This window comes from Molothrus aeneus, chromosome 2, assembly GCF_037042795.1.
Source record: "Molothrus aeneus isolate 106 chromosome 2, BPBGC_Maene_1.0, whole genome shotgun sequence".
Classification (NCBI taxonomy): domain Eukaryota; kingdom Metazoa; phylum Chordata; class Aves; order Passeriformes; family Icteridae; genus Molothrus; species Molothrus aeneus.
The window spans coordinates 22,107,158-22,126,648 of NC_089647.1; the positions used below are offsets into that span (position 1 = coordinate 22,107,158).

The 19,491-nt window shown below is 47.3% G+C and overlaps 1 protein-coding gene across 1 annotated transcript in view; it reads left to right on the forward strand.

Annotated features, from left to right (window-relative positions):
- Positions 1 to 551: 551 nt before the first annotated feature.
- Positions 552 to 19,491, forward strand: part of BOC (BOC cell adhesion associated, oncogene regulated) — a 54,485-nt gene continuing 35,545 nt past the window's right edge. Inside the window, exon 1 of the mRNA XM_066569091.1 lies at positions 552 to 639. The gene's annotated coding sequence lies outside the window, so the exon portion shown is untranslated. The remainder of the gene's footprint in view (positions 640 to 19,491) is intronic.

Consider the following 19,491-nt stretch of genomic DNA (forward strand, 5'->3'; position numbering starts at 1 on the left):
CCGGTGCTGGGGGGAAGGGGATGGTGCGCGGTGGACGGGGCCCGGCCGCTGCCTAGCTTTGGGGAAGGGGTCTTACTTGGAGTTTTTCCCCTTCTCTGGCTCCTCCTCTTCTTCCCTCCTCCTCAGGGGGAGGGGAAGGAGGGAGGCTCTTGGGGCAGGAGTAGCCAGAGCAGGGAATTGTTTGGGAGTTCAGTCATCCAAAAGCCGTCTCCCGTATGGAGGGTCTGGCTTCCCGCATCCCGGCGCCTCTTCCCTCCTCCTCCTCCTCCTCCTCCTCCTCCTCCTCCTCCTCCTCCTTCTCCTCCTTCTCCTCCTCCTCCTCCTCCCGCCGCGCCTGAGCTCAGCGCGGCCCCCCATCCCCAGCGCCAACCCGCAGAAAAAGCACAACCAGCACCCTCAAACCAAGGGCTCCCTCACTTTCCCCTTCCCCCCAAAACAGGCTTTCCCCCTCTTTTTCTCTCTCGCTCTTTTTTTTTTTTTTTCCTTTCTGTGTGTGTGTGTGCGTGCGTGTGTGTGTCTAGTGAATTCCCCGCAGATCCGGCCTGGAAGTTCCCAGCTTCTGGAGTTAAGCCTCTTTGTTGCTTCCCTTCGTTTGGGGCATCTTTGTGTTTCCCCCCGCCTGCTCCACTGGAGACCGCGGTGAGTGAAAGAGAAGGGGGCCCGGGCCTGGTGGCCCTGGAGAGGGGCTTGGGAGGACGCACGGTGGTGGCGGGCGATGGGGCGCAGGGCTTTCACCCCATCCATCTTCAGGCAGCCGCAGAGTTTGGGAAGTTGGTGTGGAGATGTAAGGAAGGGGGTCCGACCAGGGATGTAGGATACGTAACAAGGGAGTAGTGGAGACCCGCTGGTCCCCACCGGGACGGCGCTTGTTTTGGCGCAGGCAGGTGAGATGTGGGGGGTTCGGATGTTTCCCTCCAGCTCTTCCTCGTCGGCGGCTCGGCCAGAACTAATGGAGGGCCCAGGGCACGCACACGCTCCCGGGCTCCTTGGAACTTCCCCAGCAGCCTGGTCCACGACCTTGCCCCGTCCTCGCTGCCGGCTGGGCGAGGAGGCGCGGTGAGCAGTGAGGGAGAAGGAGAAGCTGCGCAAAGTAAGCCGCAGATCCATCCTCCATTGCTCCAACTCTTGTCAAAAGCTGCTGGGAGTTTACAGGCAAGAACTGTCTCTGGCAGATGCGAAGGCATTTCGGTTTGTGCTCTGTGAAGGAGCTGCTGCTGCAGCAGAGAAAAGTGGGAGTGGGTAGCCTGTCTGTTAGAATTTTTGTCCTCTTCCGTGACCATAGAGTTTTTAACGCTGGTGCAAGGATGAGGAGTGATTGGGTCAGGGGAAGTAATTTTCTGCCCAGCAGTGGGATGTTGTGGGTTTTGTGCATACATGCCTCCTTGCTTGGACTGCAACCTTGGCAGATCGTCTGGATGGTGCCTGTAAATAGAAAATGTGTTGGGGAGAAAGTGGGATGCTGAATTTGTAGCTGTGTCCAAACAAGACTTTTTCAAGTGCTCTGAAGATACTTTGGAAAACAATAGACTTTAACCAATACCCCCAACTGGCAGAAGGTACTTAATACAAATCTGTGTTTGGGCATTTCCCCAACTGATTCTGGTACCCTAAGTGTTATTTCACTGGCATTGTGTGAAAGGCAGTTCACATCTATTAAAGATGGTCTTTTTTGTCCTTGCTTGTTTTAAAGAAACTCTCTTGACCTCTCTGCAGCATTATGTGAGTGGGATAGCAGGAATCCATACACACACTCAGAGATCACATGTAATTCCCAGCATGTCTTAAATGTTTTTCTTGATGCCCAATTCTCTTAATTTCTACATCTCTACATTTCTACAATTTCAATTGCTACCATAGTGTCTTTTCGATAGGTCCATTTGCAATCTGCTGTTAAAATTTCTTTTCCCATGGGCCAAAAAACTACCATGGAAAACATTAGAAGAATGTGGGCGTTTTGTAAGTAGAATTTTATCTTAGTTTTCTTTTGAAACTAACTGACTTAGTGTGCCTGCAATTAAGAGGAGGGTTCCTCCATATTTATGCCTATGTACTTATATGGCAAACACTTTGAATTAATGGATTGAATATTGAGGTTCATGTTGTGGGGAAGGATTTCAGCAGAAAAACATCATGGGTTTGCAGTGAAGATTTGTTCTGTTTATTTAAGTGACCTAAAGAAATGAAGGTGAAATAAATTCCCATGCTGCTAGGAGTCATGTGGGGATCTTCTGAAGTAAGTAGGACAATTAGGAAGAGCTGCGAGCTTCCTGCTGGGTGCATGATATTCTCTTACAAGAAATAAATGGAGTTTTGTTCCAGGTCCTTTCCTTAATTCTCCCCTTCAGATACAGGGACTCATCCTGCATATAGCAAGCAGAAGAGGTCTCAATAGGTGTTTGCTGTGAGGGTTGAAGTCAGATACAGTGCAGTCCTCCCTGCTTCCTGCTGGGGAATGTGAGGCAGGTTCAGCTGAGCGGTGCACAGAGGTTCTGTGCATCTGGGAAAGGCAAGGTCACTTTTCTCCCACTCATACACACACACCCACAGGACCTTTATTTGAGAGATATTCCAGTACAAGAATCTACACATTTCTTCTCTGCTTGGCACAACGAAGAAGCATTGGAGCTGCATGATTCTGCATGTGTGTGCTCCAAACTAACACGTAAGTTGTATGAGTTCTATGTAACCCTGAAGTCTGAAGAAAGCAGCTTTCTGTGCCTTCTACTGACATGATACAGAAGCACAGAGCGAGAGGTTCTTTGAGATTGCAAAGTGAAACCCAGTGTCTGGTGTTTGCAGAGGTCTTTCCAGCCCTCAGAGTGTGAGACTCCTGGCTTGGAGGTTTGCTCCATTGAAGGACAGGTGAATCATTGCTCAGTCCACTTCACTGCATGCAATTCTGCTATGTCCTCAAAACTAACAGCAGACAGATACCTCCAAATCTTCAGAACCAAGCCCTGCAGTACCTTCATGATGCTGGTACAGCTCCTCCTGGCTCACGAGGGCCAGCAGAATTGCTTCTTTGGAGCCAGCTGGAGCCTCCTGCCAAGCAAGAAGCCTCACAGGTGGGGCTAAGAAGCAAGCAGCCTGCTTTGTCCCCATACTCCCCAGTGCTGCAGTGGAGAAAGTCCCTTTCCTGAGTTAAGAAAAGTTACTCATTTAGGGCAGACCTGATTTTTTGTAGTTTCTTGTGATTGTTAGTGAAACACTTGACTGAAACACCGCCAGATCTACCTGCCAGTGTTTCCTGGCCTATTCCTGAACCACATGCCCTTAGGAGCACAGAAACCTTGCAATCTGATAACAAGCATAGGATAAAACCAAATATTGCTTCTTCTACCCAGGTTGTGGGAGGGAACATGGGTGACAGGACAGGAAAGGCACTTCAGTTGGAAGCTTGTGTTGGGAAGTGGAGGTGTTTGGGCTGGGTCTTCAGCCCATGCACAACATGCCCTATTATGAGCTTGAATTTTCTCCACAGCCCTGTGCCTTACTGTTCCCATGCAGAAAATGGAACTGGGCCCTGTGCTGATGGGTTGAGCACTGGGAGGTGGGGCAGATATTACTCTCTATGTTGGCTCTTGCCAGCTGACCTGTACCTATTCTAATGTCTCTCACGACAGAACTCAGGTGTATGGGAGAACCCTCTCTGTTGTGCTGGGCCTCCTCAGGACTGGCACACGGCTGGAGAGGCACCTCTGTGCCTCCAAAATCACTCTTTTCCCAGGCAAAGGCAGGCTGTCTCCCAGCACCCCACCTTGTCTGCCTCATGGAGCAGGGGAGCAATAACAGGGGAAGTATGCTGGGGACCATGCTGGTTGTTTTAGCCCAGGCTGGCCGGCAGGTGGGTTTTCAGAGACTTGAGCTTAGCTAGCTGGGCTCAGTTTAGTCACTCAGCCTGCAAGGTGTTGCAGCAGCAGTAGGCTGAGGTAACTCGAGGTTAACAAAAGTTCCTTTGGCAGTAAATAATGGTGGGTTGTTCATTTTAATATCTGATGCCGAGTGCCTCAGAGACATGAGGCACATTTCCCTTGGACTTCTTTAATGTGCAGAGGTGACTTTGATATATTAATACTGGCATGTTATAGACCAAGGCTTGCAGGTCTCTTGGTTTAAACCGTTACCTCCCGGGCTAAAAATCTGCAGTGTGAATTCTGCAGCTAGGATGGGATATCCCACAAGGAAAAAGTTCTCTTGCAAAATCTTCGGAGACTTCCTGTTTCTGGTTACACTGAAAACATCCTGAGGGAAAAAACCTGCTGCTCTATGTTCTGGTGCTCCTGTGGTCAGTCTCAGTTTAAGAAGTTGTTATGTATTCCAGTTCCTAGGCCACAAGAACAATTTAAGGTGAATAATGACTAAATGAATTGCAGGTCCTTAGGTGGAATGGGGGTGAATATCATTCTTCAGGTTTCTAAATGTACTTTGGGAAATTGTTCAATGCAAGGTATTGCATGCTTCTTTTTCTGTTCCCTGATGCTGGATTTAGTTCCCCTTGGCTCCAAATCATACGACATCATATCTGCTGCTTCACTGGCTGAACACAGTGCTTGAAGCCAGTTCTCTGGAAGGAATGCTTGCAGAAAAGGAAGCTTTCAAAATTTGCTTTGTATGCATATTTGTGTGTAAGTCTTCTAAAATCTCTCCACAGGAGCGTGTGCTCCAGCAACACTGCTGTCTGAGTGTCCATGGGAAGCTAAGACAAAAGGAGTATGGATGCAGTGGAAGCAAGTTGGCTGAAAAGCTCAGAAGGATATTTATTGCAGGGAAAAGAAACCACTTGGTGCTTACACAGTCCCAGAGCTGCTGCAGGCGGTGCAGAACTTTCTGAAGCTGTTGCTCCTTGCTTAAACAGGGAGCAATAGATCCCTACCCCGAGGATGTTACATGCTCCTTTTGTTAAAATGGCCTCTCTTCCCTGCAAAAGGACAAATGGGATGGGAGGCTCAGCTCTGGGATGGGAGCCTGATGGGGTTGGTAGCGGAGCATCTAGACTGGGTGCTGTGAGGGGCTCTGAGCGCTGCCATTGTGTGTTGTAAGAGCTTTTGAGTAAGAGGCAGTGCCAATTTGTTTTGGCTCTAGTGGCATTGATGGAGAGAAATGTGCATCAGGGAGCGTGTGGGACGTGCTCGAGCTTCTTTGCCCTCCTTGTGGGCAGTGTGCCAGCACAGAGGTGAGAGCCAGACTTTTTCCTTGCTTTTTGCTCTGCTGCTCTTGAGAGGCTGCTGCCCTGTGTCCAGTCATCTTCCCTGAGCAGCCATTAGATGTGAGGATGGTGACTGTGCCTTGTGCCTTTGCAGAGTGTTGGAGGCTTGCTGGGCAAAGTCCACAGCACATTGCAACATGCTGCCCCTATGGAAACCCACCATTGTCAAGTTTGCGGAGGTTTTGGGCTGTGGTGTCTCTAGATGTGTGTGTGAAAGCCAGATGGTGTTTTGGAAAGCGATCATTTTTCATTAACTTCTGTGCCTGGCAAAGGCAGTAAATCTTTTCACCCCGAGGCTTGCAGCAGCAATACCATTTCAGCTCTCTCACGTCCACTCTGGCAGAGAGATTAGCTAGCAGGTTGTACTTTCATGCACAGCCATAGACCCAGGGCCCTGCCAAGTGCAGGGATGTGTTCACTGGTTGTAATGTCAGCGAGTCTGAACAAGCTTGTATATCTGAAGACTGTGCATCAGTTTGCCTTCAGATATATGTCCTTCTGCTGTTCTTTAAATCATGAGTGTAAGGGAAAAGGATGTAAAGATTCCTGTCAGAACTGTCAGTTTTCAAATACCAGAATGAGGTTACTTTTTATTTTCCTTTTAGTTGACAGAAGGACAGGTTAGACAGACCCCAGTGAATTAATGTGTTGAGTTTAGTGTGGTTTAGAAAGCCTGTGGTAATACAAACGTAGTGAGGTAGTCTTTGAGAAATACACCTCAAATATGGATACATTGGCCTGGAATACAGCATTTATTTGCAAAATTCAGCTTCTTCTGGTAATGTCACTGTAATTTATCCTGGTAATTTTAGGGAGAGCAGCCACCTTGCTTAGTGATGGCAGTGTTTTAGGGTGCAAGCCTGGGATGTGAGGGCAGCTGCGTTTGATTCTCCTCTACACCACAGATCCCCCCCCAAGTTGGGGCAAGTTGCTCTTTGCCTCAGCTCTCCACCTGCAAAACTAAATGGCACTTCCCTGCCTCCTTGTGGTGCTGAGGATAGGTCTGCTGGAGATCAAGAGAGACCATAGATTTGCTGGCCCTCAAAAACCTCTTGGATGAGGACCACAGTTGGTGTCAGCAGAGAGCCTCCTGTGGCACTGACAACCCAGTGGGCGGCTCTTATGGTTGCCTCTGGGGACGTGTGCCTCTGCTTGCTGGATGGATGGAGACTCTGTAGGGAGTGTAGGATGCTTTTGGTTTGGAGGGCAGGCTGGTGTGCAGCTACAGCAAAGGCCCTCTCTGAGCATGACCCTCGGGGAGCCTGGAGTAGGTAGCAGCAGTGCAGCTGCAGTGAACTTCTGGCTCCAGCCAGTGGTGGTACAGAGAGGCCATTGTAATCCTATGTGCTGTACAGCGTACATCTCAACACACTAAGTGGCTCCAGGGTTGGTTGTTTTTCTTATTTTTTCCCCTTCTCCTCTCCATCCCTTCAAGTCTACTTTATGAAGTTCCTCCCCTTAAATTGAAAATTTGGCCTTATCTTCAAAGAAGCCCTTTAGTGCCAAGCTTTTAAAGGTGGGGAGGAGGCGAGAGCAAAAACATCACATCCATTAACAGCCCAGTTGCCAGAGAAAATGTTTTTTAAAACATAATCTGAAACCTTAGTGTTTGGGAGCCAAAGCCAAGATTGAATACAAGTATGGGCCTTGTCCCTAGAGAGTCGCAGTGCTGGGAGTATGCTGGCACAAAGACAGACCATGGAGTGAGGATTCTTGGGCATGCACGCACACAAATAGACAATTATTTGGAAGCCAATAGTGTTCTGGATGTTGAAGAAATTTAATCTGGTGCCTTCTGTCCCAAGTTGCTCCCTGAGGTGTAGCTGATGTGGAGAGCATTTTCATTGCTCCAGCACTTCTCTGGATGGCAGTCCCTGCTGGAGCAGGAAGATTCCTGCTATTTGTTGACCATGGGTGGTAAAAAGGACTGTCTGGTCCAGCTTCTTTAGAGCCTGCTGCTGTCAGTGAGAGATTTCTTTGGGAACCCTGAATGGTGATGGGCATATGATTTTTGTTTTTTATTTTTCCAGAAGAAAGCTGCTTGTTTAACAAACCCAAGCACTGTCAGATTGAAGGGTTGGGTTTGAGTTTCAGTGTCAAGATATGTTTTCAGAAACATGCTGGGTGGGATATTTCAAAAACACCTGGGCCAACTTTGATGATACAGTGAGGAGTCAATGGGACTTGTGCATTGAGACCAGCTCCCCCTCTTCACTTTTCAGTACAGGGTCACGCTTGGTAGGTTTATGGGATGGTCCCACTGTCACCAGTGTAACAGCTGCCCAGATTAGCCCTGACCACCTACTCCTGCATGGAAGGCACCCTGTTTCATTAGTGGCTATTCAGGCACATAACCTGGTTTGCAAGCAGTTGAAGTGCAGCTTCTAAGCCAGAGTTATCTGGGCAGAAAGAGAACAAGATGGCCCCAGTTCACCAGTTACAATGGGGTTTGAATCCAGTGAGGAATACCTCATTACTAACTTCTTCTGGGCATGGCTAGCCAGACCACAGCAGAGCTGTGGGACCCTTGCAGGAGAAGGACTTGATATCTACTAGCTCTTGAGTCCCTCTGGGGACTTCCATACCCCTCAGCTGGCCAAGCAGGGTATCAGGCTTGTAGCTGTCAGGAATTTCTGCAGCTGGAGGTTTGTAGGGTGAGACAAGAGAGAAGCTGTTCTCCCAGAGAAGCCTGGGAGAAGCTGGTGCATGAAGAGCTCCTCAGAGAGGTACGCCAGCTGCTTTAGATGTGTCCATCATCACATTTTGTCACTCCGACTTTACCCTTGGGGTGTCTGGGACTGGCCTGAAGGGAAAAGATGTCTACTTTCCAGCAGATGAGGAGCTGAGCTCCTGGTTCTGTGCCAGCTTGTGCCTGAACACCTTTGTAATGCCATAGAGAAAGAGTCCAGGGCCACACAAGGATTGGTTGCCTTTGAGGACCTTGCTGCTCTGGGTGCCTGAGGTGCTTAAATGTTGCAAGAGTAGTTCAGCTGTTGTCACCCCAGCTCCAGATCCTGTCAGAGGTGTCTGCCCAGGCAGCAGAGAGTAGGAAGGTCTTGGGATCATGATCAGCTATGAGAGATGAGCATGCAGCCCATTAGTTTGATGATGGATGCTGAGAAAGGGAGGTCAGTACCAAGGTACAGAGCTGGAGCTGCTGGAGCCTGGGTGTGTTTGCTGATCCTAGTCACCTCTTGGTAGGGAGGTAGGGAGCCAGTTTCAGGAAGCCTGAGGGAAGAATGATCTGGTTTACATGGCTACAGCAAGACAAGCCAGCCCTGTGTCTCACAGGACAGGAACCAGTCTACTCCAGCTCCCACTAGAGCTGGCTGTGCTTGCCTGGTGGGGAAATGTGCAATACAGGCTGTGGGATCCTGCTGATGACATCATGAAGCCTATGGTCTTTTCTGGAAGGAAGGGTCTGCTACTTACATTATGTAGCAATTTAGGCAGGAACATAGTTGCTAAATATACAGTTGTCCTGTTTTTCTCACAATTGCCTGGGCTGCAGGTTTGGGGAGAAGGGAATAGGAGCACAAAGACACCAACATCAAGAGCGAGTGGCAGGCTGTGTTTATCATTGATGCCTGACCCTATATTCTCCTGGGGATAACTTTGGACATCCCTAACCTCTGAGCCACTTGAAAAAACTACCTTTAAAAAAATTTCCCAAACTAGTGACCAAGCAAACAAGTGCAAATTTCATCAGCCACAAAAATGTGAGTATAACCCAGTTTTAGCATAGTTTTAGCACTGAAGTACAGGTTTCTTGACTCTCTGGATTAAAGCCTGAGAAAGGCCTGCTATGCCATCTTCCCCCATTACCATATTCCAAAACCTAAATTACTGTTTGTATTACAGTTGTGTCTACAAGTTTTAACCAAGGTTGAGACACAGCTATGACAGATACCGTGTTAACTTGTAGTGGGAGACTGTTCCTACATTCCCATTCAAAACAGTGAGGCAAATGTGAAAGAGGAGATAAAAATAGAGCATGAAAATGACACATGTACCTTGGAGTGACTCGGCAGATGAGGACTGCAGCTAAGTACAGACCCCACCATGCCTGATCGTCAGTCTCATGTTCCATCTTCTACTGTGTCCTGCTCAGAAGAGGTCAAAGTCCAGTGTCAGTAAACCCTGACTGAAAGTTGTCTGCCTTGAAGCTGAGTTGTCATAGCAGAGTCTCATCTTCCTTAGCTTTCAGCTCACATCAGTGGCTACATGTGCTCCAGTGAGTGATTTCCCAAAGGGGCACTTGGCACTGCAGGTGGTGTTGGTACCATCCTGCTGCTGTGCATGCCTTACATTGGGGCAGGCAGTACATCTTGCAGAGCTGGGGAGCTGCAGGTGGAGAGCAAGAGCTTGTGGCTGAAGGGAAAGGAAAGGAGCCAGTTATGTCTTTAATTCTTTCCTGTCAGCCAGTTTTCAGTTGTGGCATCGTGCTTTGAAAGGCAGCTGGAAGAGGAGAGTGCCAGTGTAATAACGCTGTTTTGCTTGCAGCATGCAATCTCAAGTTAAACCGTACCATTACATAAATACTCTGTGCCTTCTTTCCACAGGGGGTCTGGGACTGTGCTTCTCCTGCTCTGGAGGCATTGCCTTGCAGTGCACAAGCCAAGAATAAGCTCTAACAGATGCTGCTAAGGCCAAGTCCATGGCTTGTATTGTGCCCAGGTGCAAGAGGAGATACTCAGGTCAGCAAAGAGGTACCTTACACTGTAAGGAGGTGCAGGAGCAGCAGGGAGGGACAGCAGGGTTGCAAAGAGCTGCTCTTCCTGAGCACACTGAGCCCATGTCTGGGGACATACAGGGAGTGTTAATCTGACCCCTACAGGCGCAGGCAGTCCAGTAGGGAGCAACTGTGTGGACCCCAGTGGCAGGACATGAGCAAAACTTGGCTTGATGCATTAACTGGGAACTCTCTCTCTCAAAGAAGATAGGATTGCTTCAGTGAAACCTGAGCAGGTTCTTTCCCCCCTCCTTTCTTGTCTGACTTAGAGCACTGTTTGGGGGAGCGGATGGGGATTCAGATGCATCCTCTTCTGGTATCCATTTGCAAAAAGCTCCAGGCAAACGGTCTTGGGGGACTGCTCATGGCCATGCCCTTCTACTGTCTGATTAACAGCCTGAACTGCAGTCAGAGGCTTTTTGCTCAGAGGAATGCTTTGAAACATACTGTTTTTAATGGCACTGTTGCCAAGGGCTCTTTGTGTCTAAGTGAAGGGATGACTCTTTGTTCTACTCTCCAGGAAGAGGAGCCTATCTGTAGCAGGACTCCTCCATTTGGCAAGTGTTTTGATCTGCTCTCTGCAAGCTAAATAATTGAATTACAGAGGAGATCTCAGATGCGGTGTTTGTGCCCTTGCAGTCAGTGCCTTGGGAGAGGAAGAGTGGTGGGAGATGTCAGACGGCTGCACAGTTGTAGTTTTTTCTTCTTTGTTGATCCCGGGTCACTCCCTGTGCATGAAAGACTGCAAAGAGGCCCTAACATAGCTGCTGCCTTCACTGCTGTCCAGCTGAATTAGACAGGGCATGGGATGGAAAAGGCATTAAAATGGGTTTGTGCCACCCATCCCTCCTCACGCTTACTGTGTATAATCTCTTACTCTCTCCCAGCACACAGCCCCCTTTCAGTTTTGCCTCAGACCTTGCAATGATAAGGGAGAACAGGATTGCAGCTGAGGATTCTAGCGTGGCCCTGTTCCCTGCGTGCATGCTGCCTCCCAAAGGATGTAGGTGCCTCTGCCAGGTCCTTGCACCCCCTTTTCTCCCTGTTTTCTGTCGTTAATTTCCCCTTCTCTGCCTGAAGTCCCAGTGCTGCCAGCAGCAGTTGTTGGGACTGAGAAAGGCTTGTTGGGCCATATCCTGTGTGCCTCTGCCCTTACTTGTTTTGGGGAAGGCTGATAAGGAACAACTAGGGGTGCCTCCCCAGGCACCAGCCCACTGCTGCAGAGATGCTCCCAGCCCTCGCCGAGCCAAGGCAAGCACAGCGCACTGCGTGTCGGAGCGGGTCCGGGAGCCCTTGCCTGGGCACGGTGGCTGCCTGCAGACACAGGCAGGGCTGCTGCCTCCCCACAGGTTATTCTGGAGAAACGCCATCCTCAAAGTGAGATCCATGTCTCTCCTTCCCTTTTTCCCTTCAGCTGGTGGAATGGGGCTCAAGGGTTCAAAGGCAGCATTTTGAAGTCCCCACCAGCATTTCTGATCTCACAGCATTTTGCGGGCTTGGAGGTTTTTATGCTGACCTGTCTCCTTACAGGCAGCCAGGGAAGCAGCGGACATGGCGTGTGCTGAGCTGCCGGCATCTGCAAGGGGCATGTAGGAACCAGGCCAAAAAGGATCAAAAGCTGTTAATGAGCCACAGATGGTCAGCTTTATCTTGCAGCCTGGTGATTTGCTCTTCTAGAGCTTTCTGATGAAGAAATATGTAAGTAAAAGCTGGTAGCAGGCAAGAGCTGGGAAGGAAGACCCTAAAATAAGATCCTTAGACATATATGGGGGACCTCAAGAGACCATCTCTCCTAGAGCTCATCATGTTTTTTCTGAGGGTCTCCTTAACTACTTGAACTACTTGTATGCTGCAAAAAAAAAAAAAGACTAATTTTCCATGGAAGAATTTTGTAGTCAATAGGTAAAACCAGCAGAGGTTTTTCTGTGGCTGTTACAGAGGAGGATCTCCAGAGGCTTTGCTTGAGTACAGAGCCCGAAAGGCTGCAATAGGTGTGTTCGTCTCTTGCACAGGGCAGGATGCTCCCAACAGATGTTTGTTATCAGCAAAGTAAAGCAAAGAAACAGAAAAACTTCAGCTGGCAATAAATGCAGAGGGAAATTATAATTGTTTCCCTGTTGTGCTTGCAGAGAGAATTCTTGAAGCTGCTTTCTGTCCCATTTAACATTTTATGTTTATATAGCTTATCTCGTGAGGAACTATTAAATCCTGCAGCACGTTGTGGATGTGACTATATGAGAACAGCTTGTTTTACCCATCCCAGGGCAGAGTGTGCCAGCTGCACAACTGGATTCTAAAATTATGGAGCAGCATTTTCACAAAACTGAGTGCTCTTCTTCCTGGAAGAGTTTATTATATTTTCCAAGTTAAGAAATGGTGAATGATTTCCGTAATGGTAATTCTGAGATTGTATTTCCCTTAGATAGGTGAGTTTTCACAGTTGCTAGAGGGAGAGGAAAGACCTTATTCCTTTCCACTTCTAATGCTGCACTGTGGTCTGTAGCAAGTGACAGTATTTAATGCAGTTTGGAGGGTAGGTACTGCCTGAGCTGATCTACATATGGCTTTGCATTGAACAGTGAAAGGTTTTTCTGGGGGTGTTCAGTGCTGTGGGACAGTCACAGATTTCCCTTCTCAAAAAAGGCGTTGACAGTCCCTGTAAGCAATTAGAGATAATTGTCCTTGAGGCAGAGGATGGCTTTTGCTGAGCACCTGAGTTCTTAAAGGAGTCTCTGTACAATAAAGGAATCTAATACTCCTTATGTTCCTTTACTGGATGGTAATATAAGGATTTTTGGAAAATCCAAAGAATTCTAGATTTATATTTCCTGTAGGCAATCAAATGTCAGGGGCTTGCTGTGTCCTCCCAGAACGCTGCTTAGGTGAGTCTTAGGCGAACGCCATCTGATCTTTCCTGTGAAACATTTGCTAAAACCTCTCAAGCAAAGGTGATTTCTGCATTGAAAAGGCATTCCAAAATGATAAAGCAATTCACAACACAAAAGCTTCTTAGTCCTTTGCAGCAGAAGACAAGTTAGACTTCTTCAATTAGATTATTAGCATATTAGACTTAGGTTTTAAAAATGTTTTAGGCTGAGCAGATTGCGTTGATAGATGGAAGAATAGATTAGAATCTCCTGTTGTCAACCCCAAAGCCCAGGAGCTGGTGTCAGTGTTTATTCCTGGTCTTTTTACTGCTTATAGTTTTCTCCAAAAATGACTAAACATAAAAAACAAGGATTGGGTTTGGGGTTTGAGGTTTCTTTTTTTCCTTCCCCTGTTCTAGGCCAGACTCTGACCACAGTCATGTATTTGTTTTTTTTCTTTCTTACTTCCAAATGCAGTCACATAACAATAGCCTGGAAAAAAAGTACTGGAAATTATTTGTTCATGAATTTATTTCCTTTTTTGGGCTACAAGGAGTGGGTTAGCATTTGGGTAAGGAGGCTGGGGGCTCCAAGCCATCTCTTTCAGGATTGAAGAGGGTTTAAATGGGAACCATCCTGTTAAAATGAGAAGTACTGTAGAAAGGCAGCCTTTCTGGAGCAAGCATTTCCTCTGCTCCATGTGCAGAACCTCACGCTTGGGGCACCTCTTCTCAGCTGAACTTTATTTGCTATTTATATAATAGCAGCTTCTCATACAGACACTACTAAACAGGCTTTGTCTGCCACCGGCAGGCAGGGACCGACTAGAAGAGAAATGCTCCTCCTGTCTTGGGCTTCTTCAGAAGTGGGTGATTGTTTGCTTTCCTTAACAGTCTGCTAATAGGAGGTAGTGGGTGGTGTTGTCTTTCTTATTTATTTTATGTAGGGTGTCATGACAGATGGTGATTTTGACTGTTGTCCTCAGCTGTAGAAACTGCTTTCTAAACCAAGCTAGCTATGATGGAGGCATTGTAGCAGGATGATCTGTGAAGGAGGAAAGCCTGTCAGAGACATTAGATTCCCAACCAATTGTGTTCTGTCATCTCTCTCCTAAGAGCAGGAAAAGAAGTGTTTTGCAGACAGGTTAATAAATTTTTAATATCTGGATCTTAGGGTCTTGGCAGGTGACACCTCTGATTGCAGGGAAAATTAAAAATCATCAGGTGGGATCACAATGAATATGTGACTGCTGTGCTGGTCAGGAGGGTGGTTGTTAAAATATCAAACAGTACAGGCATTGAAATCTTGATATTTTATAGATATTTCAATGGATTTGGTCCTTACAGGAGAGAAAGCAGAAGCAAGTGGAGCTAATGCATACTGGAGAGGGAACATAATCTGATAAAGGCCAGACCAGTCAGTAAAATTTTCAGATCACAGGAAATTTCCTCAAAGTATTTATTTATTTATGGCTCTGCTGAAAAATTTTCAACCAGCTGTGTTTAAAAATATAATAGTAATGAGATACTTAAAAAAGGAGTTAATCTCTCCCTCTCTTTGACATGCTGCAGAGCACCAGCTGTAGCACAAGCAAGCCCTGGGGAATCCAAGTGGCCTGGCCATGCAGCCTGCAAGCCAAAGTCACACCTTGGGAAGCCAAACCCTGGAGGGAAGCACTGGCCTGTGGCAGGTCATGGGGATGTTGACCATTTGGCCATCCTCCAGGGGCAGCAGGTTTAGCCTTTGCAGCTCTTCAGCTCCCCAAATCTCCCCAGTTCTCTTAGATCCCAGTCACTTGTTCTAAGGGCAGCAAAACCCAGTTTTGTCTGAAGTACTGGGAGGCCTTGAACTGTCTCTGACACCCCCAATGGGGAAATGCTGGAATGAGGAGGAAGGGAAACCAAGGGCTTTTGTACTGAAGGAACAAAAAACATGCTCTGCATGTCCCTGGGTTCAGCTGTTACAGACTACAAACCAGACTGGGTTTTTTGTTTTGCTTTTAAATGCTTCTTTAGCCAATGCAGTTTTTTAAAATTATTTTTTCTGTCTGTCTTTTTTTTTTAATTATTTTTTCTGTCTGTCTTTTTGGGAGACAGAGCCAGTCTGGGACTCTTCATTTGGCCCATCCAGCCACTCCACAAAGCATGCACAAGCCATCTTCTCCAGGCTCATTTCCCCTAGGATTTCCTATGGCTTTGCAATGGCCAAACCTTTGTATTTGATATCAAGGTGGAAATGGCAGGCCAGCTGTGCTGTGTCCTCCAGTCCTATGCCAGCAGGGCTCAGTGCTGGTTGCAGGAACTCTGTGAGAGCTACAGCTGTGAGAGTAGTAAAAAATGTGTGTGGTGATTGGCAGAAATTGTCGTGAGGAAGCAGATGCTTCCTCCTCCTCCGATGATGATGATGGTGTGGCACATGGTAGACTGGAAAGGCAAAGCATGTTAATTTTGGTCCCAGGTGGAGGATTGTGTGGAGAAGTCATGTCTCCTCTGTGCCTCCTGATTTCAGCTTCAAAAAGCATATCACAACAGAAAAATCTTCTCTCCCCTGTTTCCTTTTTCCACCACTGGTAGGTAATCAAGATTTGGTTTTAATGACTTCACTCTACTCTCTCTGTTTCCTCTCCCCTGCCCCACACATGCCTTTTTTATATTTTTTTATGCATTTCTTTTTGGCAGAAGTTGAAACGCAAGAAGCATTTGGACCAAGATAAAAACAGTGGAGGAGCATGTTGGGCAGTGCAGTGCTTTGTTCTGAGTTCAGGGGGACGCGAGGGGGGGGCAGGATGTCATTTCCCAGATGGGGACCCTGCCAAAGATGTTCTTGCTTCAGAAAGGAATGAGTGATTTTTGAGGCTGTACCAGCTTAACCCTTTGTTCACCCACTTCTGCCATCAAGGGAAACAGCAAAGGCATGGACCAAAAGTGGGATGGTGTCGTGCTATGTGGCCCAGGTGATGTGAATGATCTCAAACCAAAGTCTACTGTTGTGACTAAATGGTCTGAGGTGCTTGTTCTCTTGTTGGAAACCCTAAGGAGTGGATGAGCAGTCTGCACTTGTTTATGAGTGAGAGTCCAACACCAGTGCCATTGTGGTTGAAAAAATGAGATCAGCAGTTTCCTTACAGGGGTTAGGACTGCTGTGCCACCTCCTGCCCTGCCAGAAGCACCTGGTCAGATTTGGGATGGTGCTGAACTCTGCTTCAGCTGTTCCCATTGCAGGACAGGGAGCACTTTTGCCTTGTGATGCTTGGGAAACACCTTGTCCTGTGACCAAAAGAGCCCTGCACTGCTGGGACTGCAGCAGCAAGCCCCAGGTAGCTTGTGGCTGTGCTGGGGACCACTGGCTGGTCATAGCACTGGTTCCTCCTGTCTGTTTTGAGCCAGTCTCCCATGTGAGAAAATTGCAAGTTTGGAGGGTATGGAGGGCAGAAAACCTCTGTAGGCATGTATTTACTGCCATGTTTATAGCTCCTTGGGCTTTAAATACTGCATCATGTAGGCTGCTGATTTAACTGCCCGAGGACTGTTGCACAGTAGCAAATTGAGGGTGAGAATACAGGAGGGGAGCAGAGAAGGGAAAGTTAAAGCAACTCTGCCTCTTTATTAATATCTCTTCCAGGTTATAAATACTTGGAGCACTTATGTCAGGACTCTAGAAGAGGTCATTTATCTCCTGATGAAAAAAAGCCTCAAGGGTTTTTGTCTGTGGTACTGGACTGTTTCTTAGTATGGAGGTTCAGCCTTTTAAATCTGGATGGAGTTCTCCTGTGGAAGGCCACCCTCCTCCCTCAGAGTTGGAGTGAACCAATGCTGTATGCATCAAATGCATCAAGTGCCTTTGTGTCAACTCAGACAGAGTCACTGTTCATCACAACTAAACCTGCAAGCCTCTTTTTTCTTTGGAACCAGCAGCCTCTCTGGGTCCTTTGATCTCTCACAGTCCTTCTCTAGCTAGGAGAATGACAGCTTTCCTAACCCCCCCGTGAACCTCCTACACATAAACACAGTCTAGGTACAAAGGTGTCAGTAATTTTGGGCTGCAGAACCACAAACTTCCTCTTCCCAGCACCTTTGCAGCATGAGAGTTTTTGATCACTTGTGCAGAATGCAGGTGGCCACAAATATGCCAAAGAATGGTTATACCATCACTACTGTGGGTGCATCCATGGTCAGTGACTAATAGAAAAGTGATGCATCCAGTGCTGGCCTTGAAGCATGCCCTGTGTCTGTTATACTTCTTTCAGACAGCCAAGAGAGGTCTGATCTATAGGAAATTAATATAATGTCACTCTGGTGTCATTGTTGGGACGAGGTATAGAAGAATAGGGGTGTGTAGACAAAAGGTGCATTTGTAGGATTGCCTGTGATGGGTTTCAGCTTTATTTTTGACATGTTCAATCTTGAATGCTTTCCCAGAGAGGTCAGCAGACCTGGTTGGAAATTCCATGTGCATGTCTTACTGCACAGCATGTCTAAACTTGCATATTTTTCATCCATTTTCTTGGATCCCTTAAGTTATCCAGGTACCCTTTCCAGCAGTCTTGTGAACCATGGGAGTAAAGCCCTGACTGATGGATAGGCACTTAGGTGGGAAGCAGAGACCAGTGTTTCCCCTCACTTGCCCAGTGCCACTTGGCACCCTTGGCTTCAGGGCTGGGATCAGCTGGTTTGCCCTCAAATCTTTGGCCCTGGTTTCAGGCTCCTCATAAGCACAGTAAATACCACTGCAGGTTTTCAGGTGAAGTGGGACTAAAATGCATGGTACCAGAGCTGTTGGTTTTTGCTCACTGTCTTGGAGGACTGCTTTCAGCCTGGACTTTGTCTTTATTTCATGTGCCCAGGTAGTTGCATGTGTGTGGTGCAGGAAGGTGTCCACTGAACCACACAGACTGCTGTACTTACACCTGCCCAGTTCTGCAAATCTTATTCTAGATGAAAACATTTTGAAGGTGTAAATTTCTCATTGTTTGTCCACCCTGGTGGTCTTCCTGCAGTAATTCATCCCCTTGGCTTCACTAGTGCTTGCTGATGGGCTCAGTTGGCCTGTGACTGATGATCATGGGGTATTTGCAAATGGTGCCACATTGGCTCTGCTACTTCTCCTTCTCTGTTTACTTAGTTCTTGGCAGCTGGATGTTTGAATGTTTGCTTGACAAACACTTTCCCTAAGTCTCTGATTTCAGAAAGTTTAGTCTGACAAGCCCCAATGAATTATCCTGTTCCCTGTTGTCAGTGGTATCTGTCTCCCTTAACCACAATATTTTGTGTGCGCTGCAAATTCATATTTTCCCCTTGTTGCAGTCAGCATGCCGCTCCCTGTTTGGTTCAGTTACTGAGGCACTATCCCCAAGATGCTGACATCTGTATTTTACTAATCCAAAAATCCTGGGGCTACCAGGAAGCAGTAGAGATAATAACACTACATACCTGTCTAGCACCTTTCTATGAGAATCTGAAATTATCTGACTCATGTTCATCTCGTTACTGCTTGTACCAGCTGGAGTTTGCTGTTCCTGTTCTTGCAGCCTGGAAAGCTGAGACACAGGGTGGGGGTATATTTTGTCCAACAGAGGAGGCAATTTCAGAAATGTGGCATCATAACCTCCAAGACTATGAGTTTCTATCCATCTCTGTCTTGCTAATTTGCCTCCAAAAGGGAGAGAGATAGGAGTGGGGTGGTTGGTTTTGCGCAATGCTTTATTTGCAGTGATCCATGGCTGTATTAGGTGTCTCAGTAAATTCCACCCCAAAACAAAAAAGCAATTGCAATATTTCTCCAAGGTAGCTACCTTCCTTGCTCATGATCAGGGGTCCATAATGTAGTTCTCAGGAAGAAAACTATCCAAATACTGTCTCTTGTTGTCAGTTTGGTGGTTTGGAGTGATGCTGAGGGACAAGTGTTCACAGCGGGCCGGGAGAGGGTAAAGTCCTTACTGTGTTTCAGGGATGGTAATGAGACTTGTGAAAACATGTCTGCAGGTGTCTGGGTGGTCAGGCTGGGCTGTTAATCCATCCAGCTGCTGGCCTGTTTTGGACAGGGTCCAAGACCAGGTAGGACACTGCTGCTTTTCTTACAGCCTCCAAACACAGCTGAGGACCTTCCAAGCAAACCTGGGCTGGTTTATGGTTTTGGGTGGAAACCACAAGCAAACCACATCAAATCACTGGATTCTGCCCCAAACCAGGCAGAGTGCATACGTTTCTGTTTCATTTTGCTTGGAGATAATTGGGAGAGGGAGGAAAACCTGCATGGATCCAGTGTTGATGTAAGGCCATAGGTGATCTATTCCTAAAGCCTTCCAGTGCCATTCCCATGGCTAGACCAGACAGATGAAGGCAGAATAATAAATAATACCCGGGCTAACATCTCCTGAGAGCTTGGGTTTAAGGGGAGGGATATTTTGTCTGAAACCCTTACAGAAAGGGACAGTTGGGAGGGGGATTAATGTAAATGTGGACCTTCAGCATATGTAATCTCAGCTGAGGTGATGGGGCAGTTGGGTCAGGGTTTCCTGTGCTGTGGGGCCCTGGAGCATAATGTGCAATGGAAATAGAAACCCTAAGAAAGAAAGAAAGGGGGAGAATTGCATGCCCGGGGGGTAAAAGTGCATTTATTTTTCACATGTTGCATCAGAACGCACTAATTTTTGCCCAGGAGGGAGGGCAAGCACATGCAAAAACAGT